The sequence below is a fragment of the Sciurus vulgaris genome (assembly GCF_902686455.1).
Source record: "Sciurus vulgaris genome assembly, chromosome: 1".
Taxonomy (NCBI): domain Eukaryota; kingdom Metazoa; phylum Chordata; class Mammalia; order Rodentia; family Sciuridae; genus Sciurus; species Sciurus vulgaris.
In genome coordinates this window covers 10,197,818-10,212,146 of record NC_136461.1, presented here as the reverse complement: position 1 = coordinate 10,212,146, position 14,329 = coordinate 10,197,818, and the positions used below count along the sequence as shown (strand labels likewise).

The 14,329-nt window shown below is 59.4% G+C and overlaps 1 protein-coding gene and 1 pseudogene across 2 annotated transcripts in view; one reads left to right on the top strand and one right to left on the bottom strand.

Moving 5' to 3' along the window:
* The window catches only part of LOC306654597 (caspase-9-like), a 462,751-nt pseudogene extending 456,331 nt beyond the window's left edge, over positions 1-6,420 (top strand). Inside the window, exon 10 of the transcript XR_013766787.1 lies at positions 6,405-6,420. The product of XR_013766787.1 is annotated as a caspase-9-like (transcript). The remainder of the gene's footprint in view (positions 1-6,404) is intronic.
* The window catches only part of KAZN (kazrin, periplakin interacting protein), a 1,024,745-nt gene that overhangs the window by 187,017 nt on the left and 823,399 nt on the right, over positions 1-14,329 (bottom strand). The window lies entirely within an intron of this gene.

The window sequence follows — 14,329 nt, the reverse complement described above, 5'->3', positions numbered from 1 at the left end:
AGAGTTAGTAAAGTTGGAATCGTTTAGGCGAGTGGCCAGCAGAGAGAAGATGCTCAATAAATTCATGGGGGTCAATAAATCAATAAATCATCATGGGGGTCAGGGTTAGGGTTAGCTACGGAAGGAGAATAACTCCCCTGCCCGCTGTGGAAATGGGTCCAAGGAGGATGGCGACTGGGGACGGCTTGGTAACTGCGGTGCCCAGGAGGCCTCTGCCAGAGCAATCCGAGTGCTCTCTTGTTCCTTGGCTTGTGTTTTGGGTTGGTTTTGCCTCTGTCTGTAACACTCTCTCTCTCTCGTGGTCCCTTCTCTTTTTCCTTCTTCTCTCTTGGCCTTGGGAACTTGGATCACTGGGCCTCAACCCCTGTTCCTTGGAACCATTCCAAGAACAAGGCTCTGCCGCCAAGTCAGTCTGGAATATGCTAGAACCCACAGGCTTCTTTATGGCAGGCAGCTTTGCTATCCTGCGTCTCCCAGAACTAGAGAAGCCAGCAGCTTCAGGACACGCATCTAAAGAGCCTTCCACCCCTGTCGGCCACGAGAACGCGCTTGCGAATCGAGCACAGGAGCGTGACCCACCGAGGGCCTCTCCACAGCGGTCACGCTGCCCCCGGCTGTTTCCGGCCAGCACAGAGCCTGGCAGGGCTATGGAGTCAGGGCCGGCCCTGCAGACCCGGCCTTCTCTGAGACGTCCCCTGAGGGCTCCAGACAGCTCTGTCAAACCTCCTCAGGACCCACAGTCTAGGAGGCGTCCCCAGCCCCTCCTCCCCCAGTGGCTCTGGGCCCGAGTTGCGTTCTGGTCTGATGGTCTCTGAGTTTCTTCAACTCTTTCCCCACTCCCCTCATACATGCTCCTCTGATGGAGTCTATGCATGTTGAACTGGTCTTGATGTTTGCTGCTCGAAGGGCTAACGCACGCCTCCTGAAGAGCACCCGTTACCTCACAAGGGACGCAGAGGTTCCACGAGGACAATCTAGGAAACTACAAGTCAGCCCATCAGGACACTCAAGACTAAAGAAGGGTGTTGCTCACCACATCCATCCATCCATCATCCACCCATCCATCCATTTATCTACTCAACCACCCACCCATCCATCTAGACACAGCATCCATCCACCCATCCACCCATCCATCCATCCATTTATCTACTCAAGATGGACGACCCCACCCATCCATCTATCCATCCATCCATCCAGTCAGCCATCCATCCTGCCATCTATCCATCTACCCACCTAACCATCCACCTACCCATCCACCCATCCATCCACCCATCCACCCATCCATCATCCACCCATCCATCCATTTATCTACTCAACCACCCACCCATCCATCTAGACACAGCATCCATCCATCCAGCCAGCCAGCCATTCATCCATCTACCCACCCATCCATCCACCCACCTACCCATCCTCCCACCCATCCAAGCATATACGCATCTACCTACTCACCTACCCACCCAATCCCAAGCCACCCATCCTACAGTGGAGTTCTGGACAACCCAATGAAGCTTCCAGCTATGAAGCTGCCAGTTCCTCTGGCTGCCAACTTAGTGGAAGCCAAGGAGAGATGGTGGAAGAAGCTCCATTTCCTCCTGGCTGGAAAGGAACTCTACTGTCTGAGTTGATTCCCATTCAGATAGGACGAAAATACATCCTACAGCTGCTCACATTTACTTCATTGAGAATAATCTCATCAAAATCTTGGCTCTGTGCCCACAGGGATGCCTGCAGACACACTTCTTCCAGCACGTGTTCGGCTGGGCTGACGGCCCAGGGAGGATGCTGTTTGTAAAGGGGGGCTGAGAGACAGGAATGGTGTTACAGGGTGTTAGTAATGGCGAGGGGGAGGTGGGGAAGGAAAGACAGCCGCTTGGTTCAGGCCCTTGACTTGCAACCCCTCATCTCACCCCCAGGAACATCTAGAGGAAAAGGGCTAATTGTCATCCCATCCTACAGATGAGGAGACTGAGGTTCAGAGAGGCAAAGCAACATGTGAGTCTGAGGAAACTCATGTCAGGGCCTGGGTGTTCCTGAGGCTGGGCTGGGGCTGCTGTGGGTAGAGATGGGCTCAACGCTGGCTGGACGTGGAGGTTTGTCAACGGGTGCCCAAGACAGACCCTTAGGACAGAGAGAGTGGGTCCTCCAGTCTCCTCCCTCTGGGAGGCTGAGATGAGGACGTGGGGTAAACTCCATCTGTCCCTCTCTGGGAGGAGGCTGTTCCAAGCTCCAGGCAGGTAATCTGGCGGCTCTCTGCGCAGTCGGATGAGGGGCTGGCGGGTGGGGACCCCTGGGGGCTGGGATGTGCACCCGGAGGCCGCGTGGTGGGGTCGAACTCAAGACCAGCCAACGGGACACAGCGAGGGAGCGGCCTGAGGACCAGGAGCCGCGTGGAGAGGGAGAGAGCCTGGCGGGGGCGGAAGGGGGCACGACGCGGGGGTCACAGAAGCCGGCGGGTCGTTTGGAGCCGCGGCAGGGGCCGTCGCGCCTCCACGTGCAGCTGGGTCTCTGCTTAGGCCGGTTCTGTGCCCTGGACGCCCTGCACCCCAGCGTCTGAAAGGCCGTCTGCCCGGCTCATCTGCAGAAGGCCAGCTCCTCCACCAGGCCCGACCCCTGACGGCGGCCGCCTGAGACCCCGGCCCCGGGTGACCCCTGATGGGGGCCTCCTGAGACCTCTGTGCTGGGTTGACCCCTGAGGGCGGCCTCCTGAGACCCCGGCCCTCCTCGGAGGCCTGGAGAGCCCCCTCTGCTGCTTCTCCTGGTCGACCCCTCCCCGCCGCCGTTGAGGCCTGGCTGGGACGTCGCCTGCTGGAAGGGCTCTTCTCCGGCGCCCGCCCACAGGGATCCCTCGCTTGCTTCTTCTCACCCCCTTTCTCGTCTCCTTCCTGGATCCTCCCTGTCCCCTCACCTCACAGGAACAGACTCCGACAGGCCAGGCTGAAAGCCCCCAAAGGCCCCCGTGTTGGAGGTTTGGTCCCCAGCGAGGTGCTATGGGCAGTGGAAGGTGCTGAGGTCCCTGGGCGCGTCCCGCCGGAGGCCGGGGGCTCGGATCTTCCCGTATTTTCTCCCTGGCTCCTTGGCTGCGAGGCAAACTATTCCTCACCACCGGCCAAAAAGCAATCAGGCCAATCATGGACCGAAACCTGCAAACCCATGAGCCAAGGTAAACCTTTTCTCTTCATAAGTTGATCGCCCCAGCTATTTGTTACAGTGGCAGAAAGGCGACTAATACACCAACCATTGGGGAGAATCTGAGCATACTTCCTGGCTATGGCGTGAACCTGGTTCTTAATAAATGTCAACTCTGATCATTGATCGAAGCTAAGCAGTGTGACTCGACCACAGGCCCACACCACCTAACCTTGTTTGGGCCGATGTCAGAGTGTGCGTTTGACTGTGGTCCCCGAAGATGATAGCAGAGTGAAAACTTCCCATTGCCCAGTGAGATGGGAGCGTCTGTAGTGTCATAGTGTAACACACTGCTCTTGTGTTGATGGTGATGCTGTGTCCACGAACCGACTGTGCTGTCAGTCATGGAAAAGTACCGCGATACAGTGACGCCCTGTGGGTCTTACTGGATAAGGTCTTACTGGATAAAACGTGGATGGTTTGTGTGTTTACCACAGCGTCCTTTTTATCACCATCTAGAAGGCACTCAACACAACACAAAGCTGCTAACTGAACACAGGTGCAGTCTCACGCACCTGATGTTAGCGGAACCTCTTACCTGCGTCAAGAGGCCACAAGGAGACGGACCCGCACCCTCTGAGTCTGTGAAGGTGCACTCTGTGACGTTTGTGTGACAGTGTCATCTAATCACGTGGTTCTCATGATGTGTCCCCATTATCAAGTCAGGCATGACTGTATATTGGGAGGATTGGGCAGGAGATTCAGAGGGAGCTACCTGGTTACACAGCATCACAAGACACCAGGAGACCATGTCTAAAATAGGTTAGCCCAGAAGTAGCAACACGACCACTGATCCGAGTCAGGGAGACGAGGAGCAAGAAAAGCAGCAGGAATTATGGGAAGTAGTTGGCTCCAGGGAGCTGGAATCGGGGGAGAATAAGGGAGAGCTGGGACTAGCATTTTCCATGATAGGTCTCTTAGAACCCTTTGATTTTTAATTATGTGCATGCATTACTTTAATTAAAGTAAAAATTTTAAAAAATAAGAGAAAGCACAAAAGAAAAAAAGATCCCATTTCAAATTACATTGCTCCGCTGATCTTTCCTCGTAACATGCCCTAAAACGGTCCAATGTCACGAAGGCAGTCATTTCACGTGGAAATGAGTGGCAGCGGTAGACTGGAAACATGTCAATCCGTGCGGCACAATAATGACTCGGGTGATAAGGATCTGGGGGAATATTTAACTTAAGGATGTAGGGCGACGACGGCTTCACGAGGTTGCTGTCTTGCAGCGTAAGACACAGGGCCTCCCCGGAGCCTCCCTCTGGTGACATGGAGCCACGTTTATCTCGAGCAGGACCCTTGCTCCTCACTGGGCAGCCTCGGTTTCCCTAAGTGCAGCAAACCCTGATGGCCCTGTGCATCTGCCTGTGTTCCAGGGATGAGAGGCAACAGCAGACAGACGGATGCACTAGAGGGAAAGACAACAGGCCAGGACATGGAGTCGATAAGAGATGAGCAGCCATTCAGTGTGTGCCCAGCAGGGCTTTAGGGGCTGGGTATAAAAGCGTGAAAGAACAGATGAAAAGCCCCCGCCTCTTGGGGTTGCCTTCTGGGGTGGAGGGTGTGAGCCACAGAATAAAGAGAGGAAGTCAGTGGAAGACCCGGTGAGGGAGAAAGCCAGGGAGGGGCGGGGTGTTGGGAAGGGCGGACCTCAGCAAGGCCCTGAGGAGGTCAGCCAGCCAGGCCTGCGGGTGTTCAGTGGCAGAACAGCAAGAACCAGAGAGGGAGGCAGGAGCGCACTGGCCTCCAGGAGGACTGGCCAGGAGGCGGGAAGAGGGAGGACACGGTGAACAGGGGTGAGGAGGCGTGGACAGGGAGAGCCCCCGGTCCTGTCCGTTCCCAGCGCATCCTTCCAGGCGACGGCTTAAAAACTGGCTCCCCAAACAAGCCAACAGAAAGCCCTGGTGGGTAGTGTTTGCTGATTCCTGGGGCGTCCACCCCCCCACGGTAGCCAACGTCCACCTATACCAACGTGAAGTCACTGGATGCAGATTTGGAAAGGGACAGACACATCGGACCCCAGCACCCATTGCCCTCCTTGACCATCTACTCTTTAATGCTGCTGTGATTTTAAGAAGCCCCCGCCGCCCCTGCGGCCCCCCATCGGACAAGGCACGTCTGTCATATTTGAGGTTCGTACCTGGGAACACAACCCGACTGTGGCCCCGTTTCCAAGTGAATGACCTGCCCAGGTCCCCATGGCTCCAGGTGGGGGCCAAGCGCCTTATTTCTCAGGACTTTAACTTGCTCTGGATGCTAGAACCTTCTCCCAGATTCGGCGTGATTCTGTCTCTTTCTCAAGGGTCGGGTGTCCGCCCCCCGGCCCTCCTGAGAGCTCTTCTCTGACCGTCTTCAGTCACGTGCCGGCCTCCCCTGCCCCTACGTCCTTCACCTCACCCTTCCGTGTTCACTACGGTCCCGATCTCAGCCTGACTGAGGGGATTTCCTGCCCCTCTGCGGTCATCTGGGTGCAGGTGACCCTGTTCTCTGGCACCGTCCGCCTCCCCACCCGGCCTCTGGACCTGGAGGCCGGCCTTCGGCAAACACCATGGCTGTGGCGAGGATGTTTAAATAAGGGACTCCCCAGGTGGCTTTGAAGGACTTGTCTCTGCCAGCGACTCCTGAGGCACATCCTGAGCTGGGGCCAGTGTGCCAGGCAGCGTCCAGCCTTCCGCCTTCCATGAGCCGGACTTTCTAGGGTGACCAGTGGCCCAGTGGCAACCTCTACTGAACACGGTCCAGAAATCACAGCCAGGGCCCCTCACCTGCCACCAGTGAAGACCACTTCAGCAGGCACTCGGGGGCCCCAGGAAGGCCTCGGCCTCAGTTCAGATGGACAGAAATCAAGTGTGCTCGTGAATGCCCGCCTCTGCTCTGGCACCTGTGTCCTGCAGATGTGGACTCCGGGGACAGAGGCCAAGGGCCCCCGGCGTTCCAGAGGGAGGAGCCGTTGGAGGTCAGTGAGAGAGGGCTGCGGGCACCAGGCCAGCTCCTCTGTGTGCGGGGATCTGCACCCCAGCTTTACCAGCGCCCGGCAAGCTCAGCATTTCAAAGGCCATTCTTTAAATAAAGCAAACAGTGACCTTCACGGAGGAGGGCCACCGGGCACAATCACCACGCAAGTCCTCATCAGACTCAGGCACCGAAAGGTGGGCAGCACCCAGTGAGAATGACCCAGCGTGGGGAGAGAGGAGGGTGGAGAGCATAAAGGGAGCGGGCGGAGGCCAGCATGGCATCTGGCTAGAGCTCCTGGAGGGACGGAGGAGGGACTGGCCAGCGCAGGAGGTGGGACAAAGGCCATGTGGCTCTTCCTGCCCCAGAGTTATCACAGCCAGAGGCGATGAGCGAACCTGGTCAGCCTGCCTCCCCTACCGCCTGCTTTGCCACCCGGGAGAGACGCGGCCCGACCAGCTCCTGAGACGTGCCCTGCATTCCCTTGCTTCATTCCACGCACACAGTACTGGCTCTGTGCTGGCCACCAGGGACATGGGACAAGTTGGAGAAGAGTGGTCCCCGTCCTGGAAGACATCAGGATCTAGCCGGGGAAGGAAAAGCAGCAACAACAGAACTATTCAGAACAGGCAAACGAAGGACAGCCTGAGCCGTGGGATCATGAGCTCTGCAGAACAGAGACTGGGAGGCTGTCTCGGTTGGGTTTTGAAGGATGAATAGGAGTTTTCCTGGGGATGCTAGCACTCACACCAGCAGCTGCTAGGTAGCAAGCGCTCGCTTTGGTCAGGAGAGTTTGCTGTGCGTCCCTCAGTTGTTACGTGACTTTAAAAGGATGCCTCGGACCAGAGCCAGAGCTCAGCGGTAGGGCACCTGCCCAGCACACGCGGGGCCCTGGGTTCTATTCCCAGCGGCAAAGACAAGTCGAGCAGCGCCTGGCGTTCACTGAGCCCGCACGCCACGCCACGCCACGCCAGGCGCTGTTCTAAGTGCTTGGCTCGAGTCGCCCCAGTTCAACCCCCTGGTGACTCAGGGAGCCTCCTCATTCCCAGCTCAGGGCCTGAGGCCGGGAAGGGAGGGGCCTCCGAAGACTCCCAGCCAGCCAGGGGCAGGGCCAGGGCGGCGCAGGCTGACCACCCCGAGCTGTGCTCCCAGCCGTGACCCCGACAGCCGTCCTGGGAACGCCTCCTCCACACATCTGAGGGATGGCCACCAGGAGGCAGGGACGTTAGTACCTGAGGTGGCCGGTCGGGGAGGGTCACGAGACCCCCACGCCTCTCCTCTCCATCTTCTTCCACGTGTGGGAGGAAATGCGCGACCCGGCCTTCCCTGTGTGCGACCCGGCCTTCCCGACGTGGGACCGGCCTTCCCGACGTTGGCTTACTTCACCAGACATGCTGCTCACGACCTCCGTCCATTTCCCTGCGAAGGGCCTGATCTCATTTCTCTTTACGGGGCCGAATGGAAGGCCACGGTGCCCGCGCCCCGTTTTCTTTACCCACCCGTCCGCGGGCGGGACCGAGGCGGCCTGGAGTCCCCTGAGGCCCGCAGGGGTGCATTACGGAGCCCGGCCAGCGCGTCCTGCCTCCTGTCCTCCAGGCTGGGCCGGGAACGGGCAAACTGGCGCTGCGTTAGGAGCCAGGCAGGCGGCGCTCCTGACGACCCGAGGCTGGGCCCAGCAGGCAGCTGGAGACCCACGAGGAACCTCGCTGGGGTCGCCACCCGAGGGCCTGGCCCGGGGCAGAGCTGGGACCCTGGGCACCCCGGGCATGGCGTCCTCCGCCTGAAGTTGATGTGCCCAGCCCTGCTCTCGGGGAGGGCGCGAGGCCCGGGAAATGACGTCGTCGCCTGAAGTGGCATCGTGGTAAGCAGCAGAGCTGGGATTCGACCCAGGCCCCGCGCTCACGCATGGTTTTCCTGGTGTCGCTTGCACAGAAGGGACCCCGGGGCTGCGGCGGGGGCTCCTTCCGTTCCCTTAACCCCTCCCCTGCCTTCTGGCCCCCCCGGGCCTGGGTCGAGCTCCTTCCTGGCTCCCTGCAGGGCCCCAGGGAACCCTCCCTGGCCAGCCAGACAGCATGCCCATGTCCCCACTCCTGGTCTTCAGAAGCTGAGGGGAAATCAGAGGGACACTCCATTGGTCCCTGTGGATTGGCAAGCCGAAGACTGAACAAGAGTCGGTGGAAGGAGGACGAAGAAGTCCCTGAGTGACGGGCAGCACCTGGGCTGCCAGCGAGGCACGGGTCTGACTAGGCAGAGACCACTCAGCCCCTGCCTCTGGACGACCATAGCCCAGGGGTCCCTCCACCCCCCACAGGGACACCTGTCCTGCAAGGGTGTAGCATGTGTCCCTGTTGACACTGCTCAGCAGTAAGGATGTGCCCAGGAATTTCCAGTGGGAGATCCCAGAGAATTGGAGGAGGAGACCTGGATCCAGCCATGCCTGAAGCCAGACACTCTTGGATTCTTACTTTCAAGAGCTCCAAACTTCACTGGTTGTTGCTCACACCTGTTAGAGTCTGGGGTCTGTCACTTGTGACTCGCAGAGTCCTGAGTAAGACAGGGAGGATTTCAGAGGCAGCTTCCCAGGGAAGCTGAACCAGAGGAGGCCCTGATGGAGGAGCTGGGGCCACCTGCTCCTGGCAAGGTGGCCTGTCACCTCCCCATCTCCGTTTCCCGTCAGTGGTCACAGCACCCTGTTCCCTGGGTCTGGATGCAGACTCGTCATGGCCTTGTGACACTGTGGACATAGGCTCCGTGTTCCTTGCCAGGTGGGGGGCCTCACCGGAGCCTCCATGCTTCATGGCGGGCGCTGGGCGGGCGGCTGAGACTCTGCTGTGGCAGGAAGTGGCCTGCAGCCACCACCAGCTCCCTTAGATGGCACAGAGGCACCTCCGTGGCCTTCCCGATGCAGGGCAGGTCTGACCCCAAGGTGGGCTGGGATGTGCCAGGCATGGGGGAGAACAGGGAAGGGGTCTCCGTTCCCAGGGGCGAGCTCAGCAGAGGACTCGGGATGAGGAAGCTTCCAGAGCAGCCGCCGCACAGCCTGGGGCATCGTGAGAGCTCGGGAGGCGGCAGATCCCGCGGCAGCGGGAAGGGACACGGGAGGGCCAGTGGGCAGCCGTGTGGACCCTGGTGGGCGGTGTCAGAACAAGGCTGTGGGGGCTCCTGGGCTTTGGGCCCACCCAAGCCGACGGCAGCCCATTTCCTCCGCTGCGGGCTCACTCTGCGGGTTTCTGGCAGGCAGCTCAGTCCCGCTCAGGCCTACCCACTCAAAAGCTCTCCCTGGGACCTTTGTAGGAATTGTGGCTCCTTCCTTTGGGGTCAGGGATTAGAGGACCTGATTCTGGAACTTCTGAAGGCCAAGGGACTCAAGGAAGTGAAATGAGCACAAAGGAAGAGTCTAGAAAGTGAGAGAGACGGATTCGTGATGACACGGTGTGAGCCTCTGGATCCAGCTGTGCCTGAAGCCGACTTCACCCGGACTCTTAATAACAGGCAGCAATAGCCACTTCCCTGCATGATTATCCAGCCACTTTCCCCTCCTGGGACGCAGCCATGAAGAAGGCTCACGGACTGACTGCCAGGCAGTGGGGACTAGTGGCTTCTGCCATTTTCACCTGTCTACTGGCAAGGGCTGGAGCGCAGGCCCCTGGGACAAAGTCTAAGCCCTGTGGTCGCTGGTGTCTGCTGGCTCCTGGGCCCGTCAGCTCCTCAGCTCCTGCGCCGGCTGCTCTGGCTGCCTGCTACGCTGCTCTCCCTGTCTGCCTGGTCACAACTTGCCCACTCCAGCCCGCGTGCACATGCTCACACACACGCACACATGCACACGCACATGCGCACACGCACACACACACACGCACACACACACACGCACACGCACACGCACACACACACACGCACACCCCACGGCACGCTGGCAAACGGCTACTCCTTTCTTAAGCCTGACTGAGATGCCACTCGCCCCTGACGTTTCCTGACGTCCTCCACCCCTGCCTCGAGTCCAGGACGGTTCCCCACTGCTGCTCCCACCCAGCGCGACTGCCCGCCAGGCACCGATAGCATACAAGTCAGTCTCGGCCATCAGGGACCGGGGCCCGGTCGCCTTGAGTGTCTGTCACAGACAACGTTAGCTGTCCGCTCGACTCCTGCGTTCTCCTCGTTTCTTGCCAACAGAACCCCTTCTTGTTCAGAGTAACAACACGCTGAGTCCCAAAGGCTCCTGACTGATTAAGCCACGTGGGAGATCCTACGTCCCTCACTTTCCTAGCCTCCCTTGAAGGGTGGGGCTCTGTGACCCTGTTCTGCCCAATGAGACATTAGTTGAAGTCTCCTGAGGGATTGTTTTAAAGAGGGCGAATGTCACCATTGCTTCTGCCTCCTTCTGGCTTTAAATATAAATATGTTGCCTGGAACACCAGCAGCCATTTTGTGACCATGAGGTAACAGAGAGAAGACTAGTTAAGACTGGGTTACTGATGATTTTGTTGAGTTGCTGCACCAGTCCATTTCCACCGACCACGGCATTTCTTATTGGGTGGAAGACCCCCACCAACTCACTGCTTTCAATTTAAGCAGTTTTTCATCAGTTTCTATAACTATGTCAGCTGAGAGCATTCATAATGGATGTGATAGCTTCATTCATTTTTTGGGGGGGAGGCGGGAGCTAGGGACAGCTCCCCCAACTTGCAATCGCCAGCTTCATTGCCTGAGAGTTCAGGACTCTCTGTTCTTGGCTCCAGGACTCTGTTGAGGGGAGGAATCAATCCCAGAGATCATGTCCTCCCCTTTCAGACCAGGGAAGATCTAATTACCCAGCGATTGTAGTAATTATTCCATCCAATTGATCAGTAATAGCTGCATTTCCTAAGCATGCTTTTCCAGCAATAATTTGCAATGCACTTATTGTTTATACTTAAATGAAAAAGACTGATAATCAGACCGCGAAGCGGAATCTCCAGGGTCCTGAATATTTACACAGTGACGCACGTTCTAGCTGTATTATTTATGTGGTCTTGCCATTTTTTTAAGGGAAAGAGAAGGCGTTTATTAACATAAAACGCAATGATCACAGTTTGGAAGGTTCCCTGGGCCGCCACCAGGTTGCCAGGGACAGCGTAGAGACTTGGACGGCGGCCTGCGTCTGTCGCAGGAAGGGAGGGCGGAGGGGCGGCGCACCGGCTAATGGCTGTCCTCTGGGGCTCCGGCTACCTCATTTAACCTTAATCCTCTTGCCAAGCAGACAAGAAGGGGCTCAGCCAACCCTCGTGCAGATCGGGGAGGAAGCCCCCAGGATGGGGCTCCTGTTCTGCCCAGAGACCGAGGCAAATCCATGACACTTCCATTTACTGCTGGTCCCTGCGTTTCAAGGGTCAGATGGCCGCTCTATCCAGAAAACCCAAGGCCACTCACTGGCAGAAAGACCCCCGTGAGCGTTCTGGGGTGGACTCGCGGCGGCTCTTCCCGGGTCCCTGGGGCCCGTTTCTAAGGAGCTGCTGCTGGAATCCCCCCCTAAGTCCCGGCAGGCCCTTTCACCCTCTGCAGGCCTGCGTGCGAGGGGCAGACCAAGGCCCCGTCCCGAGCGCGCTCAGCAGCCAGGTTTGCTTTCTCTCAGGCTGGCCACAAGCCTGGCTGGATCCGGAGCTGCCAGGGCAGGTTGCTTTGGACAGGATTGACCGGCGGGTCTCCACCTCATGCTCCCCAGCTCCCCAGCCCTCTGGGTGTGCAGGTCTAAGGAGCAAGTTTCCTTTGGCGCTCACTGCAAGGTCGGGGCTGAGGCCTGGTGGGCCGGCCAGCCCCAGCACTGGACGTGACCCCACTGAGCGTGACCCCAGGCCTTTACTCCTTCCACTGCACCACCTGGTCCTGGGGCTTGACCCCCAGACTCCGCTTCCTCCCGGGGTTCTCGCAGTGGGAAACACACATCCTGGGCTCCTCCTGGCCGGGTGCACGTCGGGGAGACCCGAGCCTGTTCTGCAGAGCTGAGCTGGAAAAACCTGGGAGGAGCCAACGGTCACCGCGGGGACACAGATGAAAGGTGGACAGGACAGTGTGGGGACAGAGCGACTGGGCAGGGCTGAGGCTGAGGCCTCTCCAGGGGCAGGTGATGCCCGGGGAACGTGCACCCGCCACCTTCAGAGAGCAGCACAGGGGCTTCCTGAAATGGCACCAGCTCTGGGGTCTCAGGTGCTGGTGCTGGACGCTCTGGCTTGGGGGCCATTGCCCAAGACGACTTACTCGACGTCCAAACATCCACCCAAATAAATCCACGTGGCCAGGCTCACGTGAGCGCCTGGCAGTGGGACAGATTCCTGCCTGAGGGGCATCTGTGGGCATCCAGTGGCCATCTTCAGTGCTGGACATCATTCCTTCTCTTCCTCTGGTCTTCCTGCCATCTGGGAGGAAGCCCGTGGGGGGCGCATACGTGGGGCTTCCTGCAGTGAAACACTCCAGGTGCCTCCCACCGTGGCCGCTGTGTGGGCTGCAGGGACCTGCTCTCCAAGGCCTGGCCACCGGGTGCATGTCCGGCTGCTTCCTGCTGCTCCCGTGGCCCCTGTTGGGCTCTTTAGCCTCTTAGGGGCTCTCACGTCCCTCCAGCCGGCAGTCTGCTCATTCAGAACACGTTTGCTGAGCACCTACTGTGTGCCAGGCCTCAGGTCAAGTGCTAGAGACTCCAGTGCATCCTGCAGGGAGGGGGCACCAGAGAGACAGAGCCGACCAACACTGACCAGTGGGGAGGGGGGCTGTGGCCTCAGAGGCCTGGGAGTGGACAGGAAGGACGGGAAAGCCCATCCTGGAGAGTCTGTGACAAGCAAGTAAGGTTCAGGAAGCTTGCTCAGGTGGCGAGGGTAGAGATACCGCGTGGGGATTAAGTGGACAAGCTTTAGGGATAGACATCCTGGCTTCTAATCCCAGCTCTGTCACTTCCTGGCTGTGTGTCCTTGGGCAAGTGACTCAGTCTCTCTGTGCCTCTGTGTGCTACTCTGGAAAATGAGGGTGATCATACAAGCAGCTGGCTCATGGGGGTTTGGTGCAGGTGACATGAAGTGCACAGGCAGAGCCCCGCACTGGGGCGGGGACGCTGCCGTTATGCACGTGTTTCTGGGCCCACCGCCCGCGGGAGGCGCTGCCTGGGCTTCTCCCAGCCCTCCCAGCTTCTTCCTTGGAAAACAGCCCTGTCCCCTGGGGGTGGCCCTGAGCCACCGTCTATGCTGAGTGACTTTGCCGTGAGGCCTGGCAGCAGAGGGTTCTCTCCTGGCCACGAGGAGCCTGGTGGGGAACCTGCCGGGTGGGGCTGGCCGGGTGTGGGAGGAAGGCTCTGTGGAGGGAGGGCTGGAGGCGCCATGGCGGACGCCCCCGGGCACCCCGCCTGCCTCCTCAGGGAACCCTCCCTGGCTCTGAGCAGCCCTTCTGCTGACCACGGGCTGACCTATCCATCCCTCCACCTCGGACTCAGCACAGGGCCCAGCGAGGCCAGTGAGTAACCACGGTGGGGAGGCTGCCGAGGGAGGCTGGGCGGTGGCCCAGGGCTCACAGGGCCGCAGGTCGCTCCCTGAACCCTGGCGGCGGGAGTCCAGGCTCAGGGCGTGGGCAGGGGCTGTCCTAGCCTGGGGGTGGCCGCCCGTCCTTGTGTGCTCGTCCCTCCGTGTGTGTGTCCTAAGCTCCTCTTCTTATGGGGACACCAGCGAGATGGATTAGGGACAACGGCGACCTCACTGTGATCACCCTGGGAGAGCACACTTCAAGGGGCCGTGTCGCGTGGCAGCGATGCCCGAGGACTCTGCCCGCCCCCCTTCCTTTGGCCTCGGATCTCGGCTGGGCTGCGCGTGTCGAGGATCCAGACTCAGGTTGCCCACGGCTGCCTTTCCTCCTCCGGGGCTCTCCCTGCTTCCAGCAGTCCCTCCGCCAGGCCAGGGCCCCTGCATCGGGCACCTCCGCGTCACTGTGGCCGGGAGCCTGTCCCCCGTGCTCCTCTCTCCGGCTCTCCTCTCTCCTGTCCGTCTCGAGCCCCCGCCTGCCTCTGTTCTCAGGACCTCTCCGCTGTCCTCGAGGCCCTGCCGATGACCCTGCTGCTCCTCAGGAACCTTCCACTCCACCCACCAACGACCCTGCTCCCCAGACCCGCCTGCCTGTCATCTCCGCCCTCCAGCCAGAAGGCCTTGCTGGGTCTCGTCCTCCTGAAGGTTGAGCCTC